A 9,318-nucleotide genomic window follows, 5' to 3' on the forward strand; every position below is an offset into this window, starting at 1 on the left:
GCACCAGTGACAGACCAAAGAAGCTGTCTCATTTAAGCTTAGTTTGGCAAAACCATTGAAATTATTGGACTTACTAGCAAGGGCTGAGAATTATCTCCATTGTTGTCTTTACTGGGTCTGGAGTCCTCAAGGAGACACATCTCTTAGCATGGCTTTGAAGGCATTTTCAGAGAGTTTTAACTATGGAGTGGTCTACACTATGTCTAGCTCCCTTCGCACAAACTGCTACTAGGCTTATCTAACCCATTTCTCTGTGTCCAGTAAGCCTCTGAAACTTATCACAACCAAATCAGAATTTTCTGCTAGCCACGAATGAAATCAGATGCAGATTCCATTTTCACTGGCACAAGACTATTGGCTAGGGTCTTGGACCAATAAAAAGAGGAAAAAAATAGAGCCTCAAGAGGGTGCCAGGATTCACCTCCCTCCCTTCCAGAATGCAGATACACTGTAGCCAACTTCCTCACAGCCCCACCCCAGGCCTCTGCTGCCCTGAGGGATTCCAGTCTCTTAAAACTGGGAAACAAAGGAAATCTCCCTTTCCTTTAATTGCTTCTTGCCAGGTATCTTGTCACAGGATTTAAAAAGTAACTAATACAATTGGAGAGAGTTCCTCCAGGAGCATGGTTAAGTCTAATACAGCTGAGCTCTCAAAGCCCATGCCATCATAAAGGACAACCCCTAAACATGGCACCCCTGGAATGCCCTGAACATCTCCACACAGCTTTTACCCAGGATGCACCTCTTCCTAGCAATGGTTCTCAATTTGTAACGCCTTGGGAAAGGGACTGCGGGGCCATAAGTTTTAGAGCTCCCTAGATGTTATGAGTTCAATCCAGAGGAAGCAGTTCTATATAACATCCCACCCCTTCCTCTGTTTCTAGCATTTTCTCTGTCCTCTCTCCCATATTTCCTGAGCATGAGAAGGAGTGGGATCAAGCACTGATCATTTTCCATGTTGGTTGATCATTGGGCCCCAGCAAGAGTCACTCTCGGCTGCCTGGATGGTTCAAATCTCCATAGTAACTGGTACCTATATACCGTAAGTGTCCTTCCAAAACTATAGCATCTATGGGTGTTTAGAAGGCAATGTGCTACATTGTTACACCTTACAACTTAAACTTCTCCTGTTTAGCAAAATGAAAATAACAGTTCCTCCACGAGGGCCTATGACCCTCTCAGTCACAGGTCTCTGCCCTGGCTTACAGTACCAAACACGCATTCCCTCCTGTGGGGCAAATCTGAAAATTAATCAGAAAGCAAATGGCCACCCCCATAAAAATTATGACACTCTTGCCTCAGCCGACACGCCTTGCCAAGCATGTTGGTAGTGTAGCGGTTGAGGTTAAATAATATAGCAGGGGACTATTTGCCTTCAAAAGCTACCAAAGTCCAATATAGCAATGAAAGGTCTCATCACCTATATCAGTTGCTCCATCACAAAAGCAATTTGGGGTACAGTGGCTTCGGTGATTGCGCCACCACACCCAGCCTTTTGTAACCCATAGTCATCCTCCGTGACCATCCCACTTCCTCGGGGTGCTGTTGTGCGGTCACTATCTATTTCCCCACCCTGGACAGCTGGGGGCCCAGCTCACACCCCTCGGGCCATCTCAGGGATGACAGAGTTTGGGGTTGTGCTCCCGCTGACATTCCCACTGTTTCTTGGCTCTGACTGGTTCCAAGCCAGTCCTGTGGCCACGCCTTCCACAAGAAATCTCCCCCTCCCATCCACTTCCATGCCCCACCACGTTCCTCAGGAAAGCCGTTGAAGGCTCAGACCAGGTTCTCCGGCATTAGCTTCTTTCTCATCCATTCGAAGTCTTATCAGGACTGATGGCCTAGTTTCAAACCCAAGAATGACTGAAAGTCCAACGTTAATCTCAAAATAAATAAAAGAAGGAAGGAATAGACAGATAGATAGATGAAAGATAGATAAAAGCATAGATAGATAGATAGATAGATAGATAGATAGATAGATAGATAGATGATAGATCAGACAAAAAGAAACCCAAGACAGGGGGATCACAAGTTTGATTATAACCTGGGCTACATAGTAAGCATCTGTTTCAAAAAAACAAAATAAAAGCAACAACAAAAAATTTTAACTTTTACAACTTCAGCAATTTTTTTTATGTAATTTGACATTTTCTTGTGCTAAAAACTGCAGCATACATTGCTCATAGGAGGGGTTACTATTAAATTCTAGAATTATCTACAAATGGTAATTATCGCCCTTCGTATTCTTTCTCAGTGGGGCAGATCAACGCTGGTTCTATATTCTGTGTGTTTCACTGACTTGAAAGAGAAGACTAGTGGTGTTCCGAGACCTACTACACTACAAAATCCTTGTTTGTTTTTCATTGAAAATATTTAAAATTCTTAACAAAAATAATAGTTATAAACTCGGATCTTTGTGTATTTGCATGCACAGACTGCATTTCACTGTTGAGTGGTTCGGGTTTTCTACCATTTATTTATTTGTGACAAGTTCAATTCCAGCCAAAGTGTATATTGTATGGTTAACTTAACCTGAGCTAGGTGAATTAGAGCCGGAATGGAGCCTCAATCCTTCCCCTCACAGAATGAACCTTAGAAGGACCATATTTAAGCCCAAGCTAGAGCATATCAAACACAAACTTCTGACTGGGAGCTGTTCCAGGATCAGTTTACATCCAAATAAAAGGGTACTCCAGTGAGAGCAAATTAAGATGTTTAAATTATGGGGCATGTGGGATCCATCAAGCAAGAAAGGCAGTTGTAAATCAAGCTCACAGGGAATGGGTTAAACACATAGAGGCCTGTAGTGCTCCAGGGACTTCCTAAGCACTCTTTTAAACTTCAGCAACTTGAAGAAGGGCAGAGAGCATAAGCGGTTTTAAAAACTGACAACTCCCAGCATGTATAAGGACCTGGGTTTGATCCCCAGTTCTGCAAAAACCAACAAATAATAAAAATGGTAACTGACATAATTATTATCATTTTTTAATATCCCCAACATGCCAACCAAGTGGTGGCGGCTGGACAGATGGTTCTGTGGGTAAGGGTGCAGGAGGACCTAAGCTCGGATCCTCAGGCCACACACATGATCAAAACACCAACGCTGTGTGGGGGAAAGAGATAAGCTTTCTAGAGTGTACAGGCCAACGGCCTAGCTGCAGGCTCAGTGAGAGGCCGTGTTTTCAGGGAATAAGCAGACAGTGACAACACAGATCGCCTAATGTCCTCCGTTGGCTTCTCTGAGCACTAATACACACACCTGTATACCCAAACACCTGTACAGTAGTACACACGTATAAGACAATGGGTGCCAAGTCCAAATCCAACTAGAGTGAATAGGAGGGAACACATGAATGAAAGGAAACCAAAAACTTTAGCATTTACCATATCTATATTAACCTTTGCTCCTGTCTCTTGTGTAGATGGCATCATCTGGTACCCTGTGCAGTACTCAGGGCATGAGTCTTATTGCTATGAGCTTCATCCCAGAAGAAGCATGTGCTTTCTGCCTGAGGTGTTTCTCATTGACACTGTCCTCCCTAGCTTTGCAACCAGCCTAGTAGGTTCCATCCTAAGCACTGCAAACAAACAAAACCAAAGAAAGCATACTTTTTTTTTCTGGGAACAAAGTATAATTGTGCAGCAAATGGTCACAATGACTAATTTCTTAAGCGTGGAGGACTAAACACTTGCCATTTTATTTCCTTCACTCTCATTTTTCTCTTCCTGGGATCACATCCTCTAGAGAGACTTTTACTCTTTCAGGCCCTTACTTAATAAGACAAAAGCTACAATGAATTGATACATCCCTTAAGCCCTCCATTTTCAGCAGATCTCCAAAGTGAACAACGTTTGACCCAACAGACTGAATCTGTAGTGCTAAAACTTCAAGCAAAGCCTCACTCACCCACAGCCTTTTTCCCCCAGTATCAAGATTTTTATGCCACCAACACCCTTAACTTCATTAAATTCAAAGAACAATAAAATAATGCAGACCCACAAAGTAAACAAACCAAAGCTTGTCTGCTAAAGCCTGCCCCCTGCCAGTTAGAAAATAGCCCTCATTGGAACACAGCCTTGTCCTTGTTATCAGAGTCTGGTTCTGAGTCGTGGTGGCAGAGCCGAATACTTGCGACAACAGACCTGATGAGCTACAAAACCTTCAATATTTTCTGTGGGACTGTATGTAGAGAAATTTGCCACCTCTGGCTTAGGTTGCTCCCTTTCCAGCTCATTTTCAGCAGTCATGTTTTTCCAATACAGACTAGCTCAAGTCCTTTATGACTTAGTTTTATTTCCCAATGCAGTAAAAAGCAGCCTGTATCTTGAGACCCTTCTTCAGTCTGCAGCCCGGAATGCAGAGCCTGTACTTTTTTGAACATAAACACTTTGTCTTAATATAGTTTTAGTACTTCTGCAACTCCCTAGGAAATGAAAAAAACATCTAGAAGCATCTCAACAAAAATTCAGCTCTTGTTGGGAACATGCATCCTTCTAGCCAGTCTCTAGCTGCTGCCTCAGGGTACACACAGTGACTCTCGGGGAAAACCAAACTTTTAACTATAACCCCGAGAAAGGGTCTTGCTTGCTGTTTTATTAGGGCTTCTGTTGCTGTGGTGAAACACCACGACCGACCGAAAGCAACTTGGAGAAAAAAGAGCTTATTTGACTTACATGTTTTGAATCACAGTCCATTGAGGGAAACTGAGGCAGGAACTCAAACCTGGAGGCAGGAGCTGATGCAGAGGCCATGGTGGAGTGCTGCTTACCAGCTTGCTCGCTCTGCTTTCTCTTAGAAGCCACGACCACGAGGCTCGAGGTGATGCTCCACACAGCTGCCCCTCCTATCTCTAGTTAAGAAAATGCTCTACAGGTTTGTCAACAGGCAGAGCTTCTGCAGGCGTTTTCTCAGGTAAGGCTCTCTCCTCTGATAACTGTGACTGCGGTGGAGACAACTGCAGCAAATTAGCCAACCGGCTTGTTTTTCTCCTTTTTAGGATTTTTCTTTTTGTTTATGGCTGTGTGTTTTTATGAATTTCTGTGTACCCTGTGCAAACAGGAGTCTCCTGAGGCCAGAAGAGGGGGGTCAGACACCCTGCAACTGGAATTCCAGCAGATTGTGGGTGCTTGGGACAGAACCTGGGTCCTCCGTAAGAGGCACTAGCTTTCCTACCCACTGAAACAGCTCTCCAGTTCCTTGCACAAGTATGCAGCGCTCTCCTAATGCTGTTTTGGGGTTTGTTTTTCAAGACAGGGTTTCTCTGTGTGGCCCTGGCTGCTCTGGGACTCCTCATCCTGCAGACTAGGCTGGCTTCAAACTCAGAGACCCGCCTGCTTTGGGCCCCTGAATGCTAGGATTAAAGGGGTGTGTGTGTGCCGTCGCCACCACTCCTGCTGCTGCTTTTTAAACACACCTTCCTGGCTGAGAGGGAAGGAGAAGGCTTTTTCAGTAACGAGCCTGGGACCGAGCTGGGAACTTGATTTTAGTCTGGCATCTACAGCTACAGGAGAGAGCTCAGGGCAGTGGTGCAACGTCTCTGGGGAATTTCATCTCCTTCCAGACTTAGTAAGCATTTGCTAGAGCCCTGTTCAGGAACTACAAACCTCTCAGATGCGGGAGGCACAGACAGAATGATCTCAGTACTTACTAAGTATCGACGATGTTCCTCCTCTGTTCAGCTATTCCCTCCTGATCAGGAGGAGGCTGTGGAGCCAGAGAACAGCAAACGAGGAACTTAGCTACAGGTGCCTGACCTAAAGCTTTCTCAAGTTGGAGGATAAAGGTCTTGATTAAATGCCAGGCACTGTCTCCAAGGAAAGAGGACGGTTGGCAGTTTCCGGGACTTCCTGACCTGAGGATCTAAAGGAAATTTAAAAGAGCTAGATGAATATTGATCAATGGATTTAAGGAATATTAGTTCTTAATAGTTGCTTCACGATTGATCTCCTAGCAGTTCTTAACATGGAGACGCAGCCATTTGTTTGCCGTTATCACCCAAGTACTAGGTGGGAAAGCAGAGGAGGTGCAGGGGCCCTGACCGGAAGAGCTCAGTGCTCTGAGAGGCCAGTGTGGTCTCAGCTGTACGCCTCCTCTGGCCTTCATGGTTCTCATTAAGGCTTTGACATTTCCTCAAATTCTGTGTCCTGGGGAAAGGTTTTCAGTTGAGATTTTGTTTGTGTTCATTTCTTACTCTGCTGGGTTCTTCTAGAATTTTTTTTATCTAAAACATTGCTCTTCAGCTATGAATATAAAATGTCCCCCAAATGTCCATGTGGTTTATTTCCCAGCCGATGACATCATTTTGTGACATTCCGAAGACTTTAGGGGATCGGGGCTAGCTGGAGGAGGTGGGTCCCTAGAGGTGTGCCCTTGATGGTTATACTCCGTGCTTTCTGTCTACTGTGAAGGCAACAGCTTCCTTTACACATGATCTGACCACAATGTTCGGCCTCACAATGGACCCTAACTCCACAAAGCCAAAAACAGAACAAAAATCTAAAAAGAAGCTAAAATAAACTTTTATGTCTTTTCAGTTGTCCCTCAGAAATATTGGCTCCAGTTACACCAGTACATAGGAGTGCAACCTCCAAGAAGCTATGGTTTCCATAGAAACACTCAAATGATGTAGAAATAGACATCAGAATGAATCCAGTCCACTTTTCTTATGAGCTCTATCTACCATTCAGTGTGGTGAATTACTCTGCCCCTCCATCACAGACTAACATCTCTGAGCTCTCTCACGCTTCCCCCTCACTCCTCTTGCAGAAGGGCCTAGCCTGGCCTACAGCGATAGCATCCTTCCCACGTCGCTATGCCAACATGTGACTATAGAGCCAGTATACAGTGGGAGCTGGCTCACCCTCACATCCCCGTGGGTATTGCAAAGTTCTTGTCCACATGGCCCTTCATCTCTGCATCAGCATCCTCCACAGGCCACACTTCTTTCCTTCGAGACAAACTGACCAGAAACATTGCATCCTCTCCTCCTCCATGAGCCAACAACTCAAGTTTGCAGCATTCACCAAGCAGAAAACTTTAGGCTTGCATTTTATTCAGAGAAAGACATCTTTGTCTTACAACGACATGCTGAACCTGAATGACAAGCTGGGAAAATAGACCATGTGGAACTGTTTCTCTTTAGACTGTGATGCCTCTGATGGTTGAGGGATAAAGGTAATGATCTGCCTGGGACACGACAGCCCCTTCCTTTTGGAAGACAACCACTGAGTTTTCTGTGTAGCTGCCACCACCCTTTGACTTCACCTTCTTCCAAGCCTTGCCAGATACCAGAGCTTCAGACTTTTTCCAAATTCAAAGGGAAGACAAAAAAGAAATATAACCATTTTCTAACTCGAACTCATTTATCTCAAAGATACCAATGTCAAAAGAATCACTTGGCTTCTTTACCCAACCATCCAGGACTAGAACAATTGCACTGGAATTTTGGCTTCAGAGTTGGGGGAGACCGCGTGCATGGTGAAATGAGAGTATTTGGGGTAATGCTGGACGACGTGGTGTACGTTTTCTGGCTCTGTCAGCAGCTCTCCCACTCGCTGTTCACTGTGCTTTTTGAAAACAATATTAAGGCACATTTATATTTTTATTAGCAATTACAGCAGAAAACATACAGCCTGGGGAAAGAAGGCTGAGACTCTAAAGCCCCTCTCTGCCACTGAGGATGTCTAGAGTCCCGCATCTCCAATTCCTCTGCCACTGAAGATGTCTGAAGTCCCGCATCTCCATTCCTCTGCCACTGAAGATGTCTGAAGTCCCGCATCTCCAATTCCTTCATGAAGTGGGACTCATACCGTAAACGTTTAAGGCCCCGAGAGGTCCTGTGTGAGTGTTTTGTATAGTTCTCCCCATGGCTACGCAGGACCCCAAAGAGATCCCCATCATTGCCTACACTATTTTGGTTAGCAGGAATGCAGCTGGGAGCCGAAGCCGCATTTCAGTGACACCCGACTAAAAACCCTGGCTTCGTTTTTATCATCTTCCTTAGTGCTTTTCTCTGTGTTAAAATGTTAAAATCCGTAGGGCTAAACAATTACCAGCCTTGAAATGCTTTCTGAAAAGTCATTTTACTGCTGAAATGTAATAGCAAATAATGTGTTGCAGAAGGCAGTAAGTAGGGCTGTTTACTCACGGCGGTCGTAACTTTTGTATCTGACTCCTTAATAGGTAACAGATGTGGAGAGACACGGGCCTGTCGCCCCCCGCCCCCCACGCTCACTGTGCCATGGGCACCGAGTCAGGTTTCACTATACACAATACAGTGAACACTCACGGAGCCATGGAAAACAGAATACACGCCCGCGACTCATTTTCCCCTGGTTTGTTCAGCATGAGTATGACAGTTTTGTGGTTGCGTGGCTAAGAAAACTAAAATCCTAAGGCGAGCAAATTTTTCTTAAGGAAATTTCAATAGACTCTAAAGGCCTCGTGGTTTCCTGAGACGCAGTCACGTACGTTAAATTTTTAGTGGCTTTTCTTGTTTGTTTTGGTCTTTCAAGCCAGGGTTTACTCTGTGTAGCCCTGGCTCTGCTGGAACTCACTCTGCAGACCAGGCTGGCCTTGAACTCACAGAGATCCACCTGCCTCTGCCTCCCAGGTTCTGGGATTAAAGGCGTGCGCCACCACCACCTGGCTTTTACTGGAGTCCAAGGTGAGCATAAGGGCCACCGAGAGACACCAGTGAGACATACATGACAATAGCGGGATACAATGGTTTTGCAATCTGCTCAGAAACCTGACTGTCAGGTAGGTTAAGAGCCCTGGCTGCTCTTCCAGAGGATCCTGGTTCTAGTCCCAGCATCCACGTGACAGCTCACATCCGTTGGTACCTACAGTTCCTGGAGGTAGCTTCTAGACTCTGAGAGCACTGGGTACACACGTAGTGCATGCCAAACATTCACACACATAAAGAAAATAGTTAAAATCGAAATATATGGGCTGGAGAGATGGCTCAGAAGGTAAGAGCACTGGCTGCTCTTCCAGAGGTCCTGAGTTCAATTCCTGGCAACCACATGGTGGCTCACAACCATCTGTAATGAGATCTGGTGCCCTCCTCTAGCATGCAGCATACATGTAGGCAGAATGTTGTATACATAATAAATAAATAAATAAATAAATAAATAAACTCTTTAAAAAAGAAAAAAGAAAGAAACCTACCAACATGACAGAGCCATGCTGTCCTCTGACTGTCATGACACAGCCGTCCTCTGACTGTCATGACACAGCTGTCCTGACTGTCATGACACAGCCGTCCTCTGACTGTCGTGACACAGCCGTCCTGACTGTCATGACACAGCCGTGCT

The sequence above is a fragment of the Microtus ochrogaster genome, chromosome 4, assembly GCF_000317375.1.
Source record: "Microtus ochrogaster isolate Prairie Vole_2 chromosome 4, MicOch1.0, whole genome shotgun sequence".
Classification (NCBI taxonomy): domain Eukaryota; kingdom Metazoa; phylum Chordata; class Mammalia; order Rodentia; family Cricetidae; genus Microtus; species Microtus ochrogaster.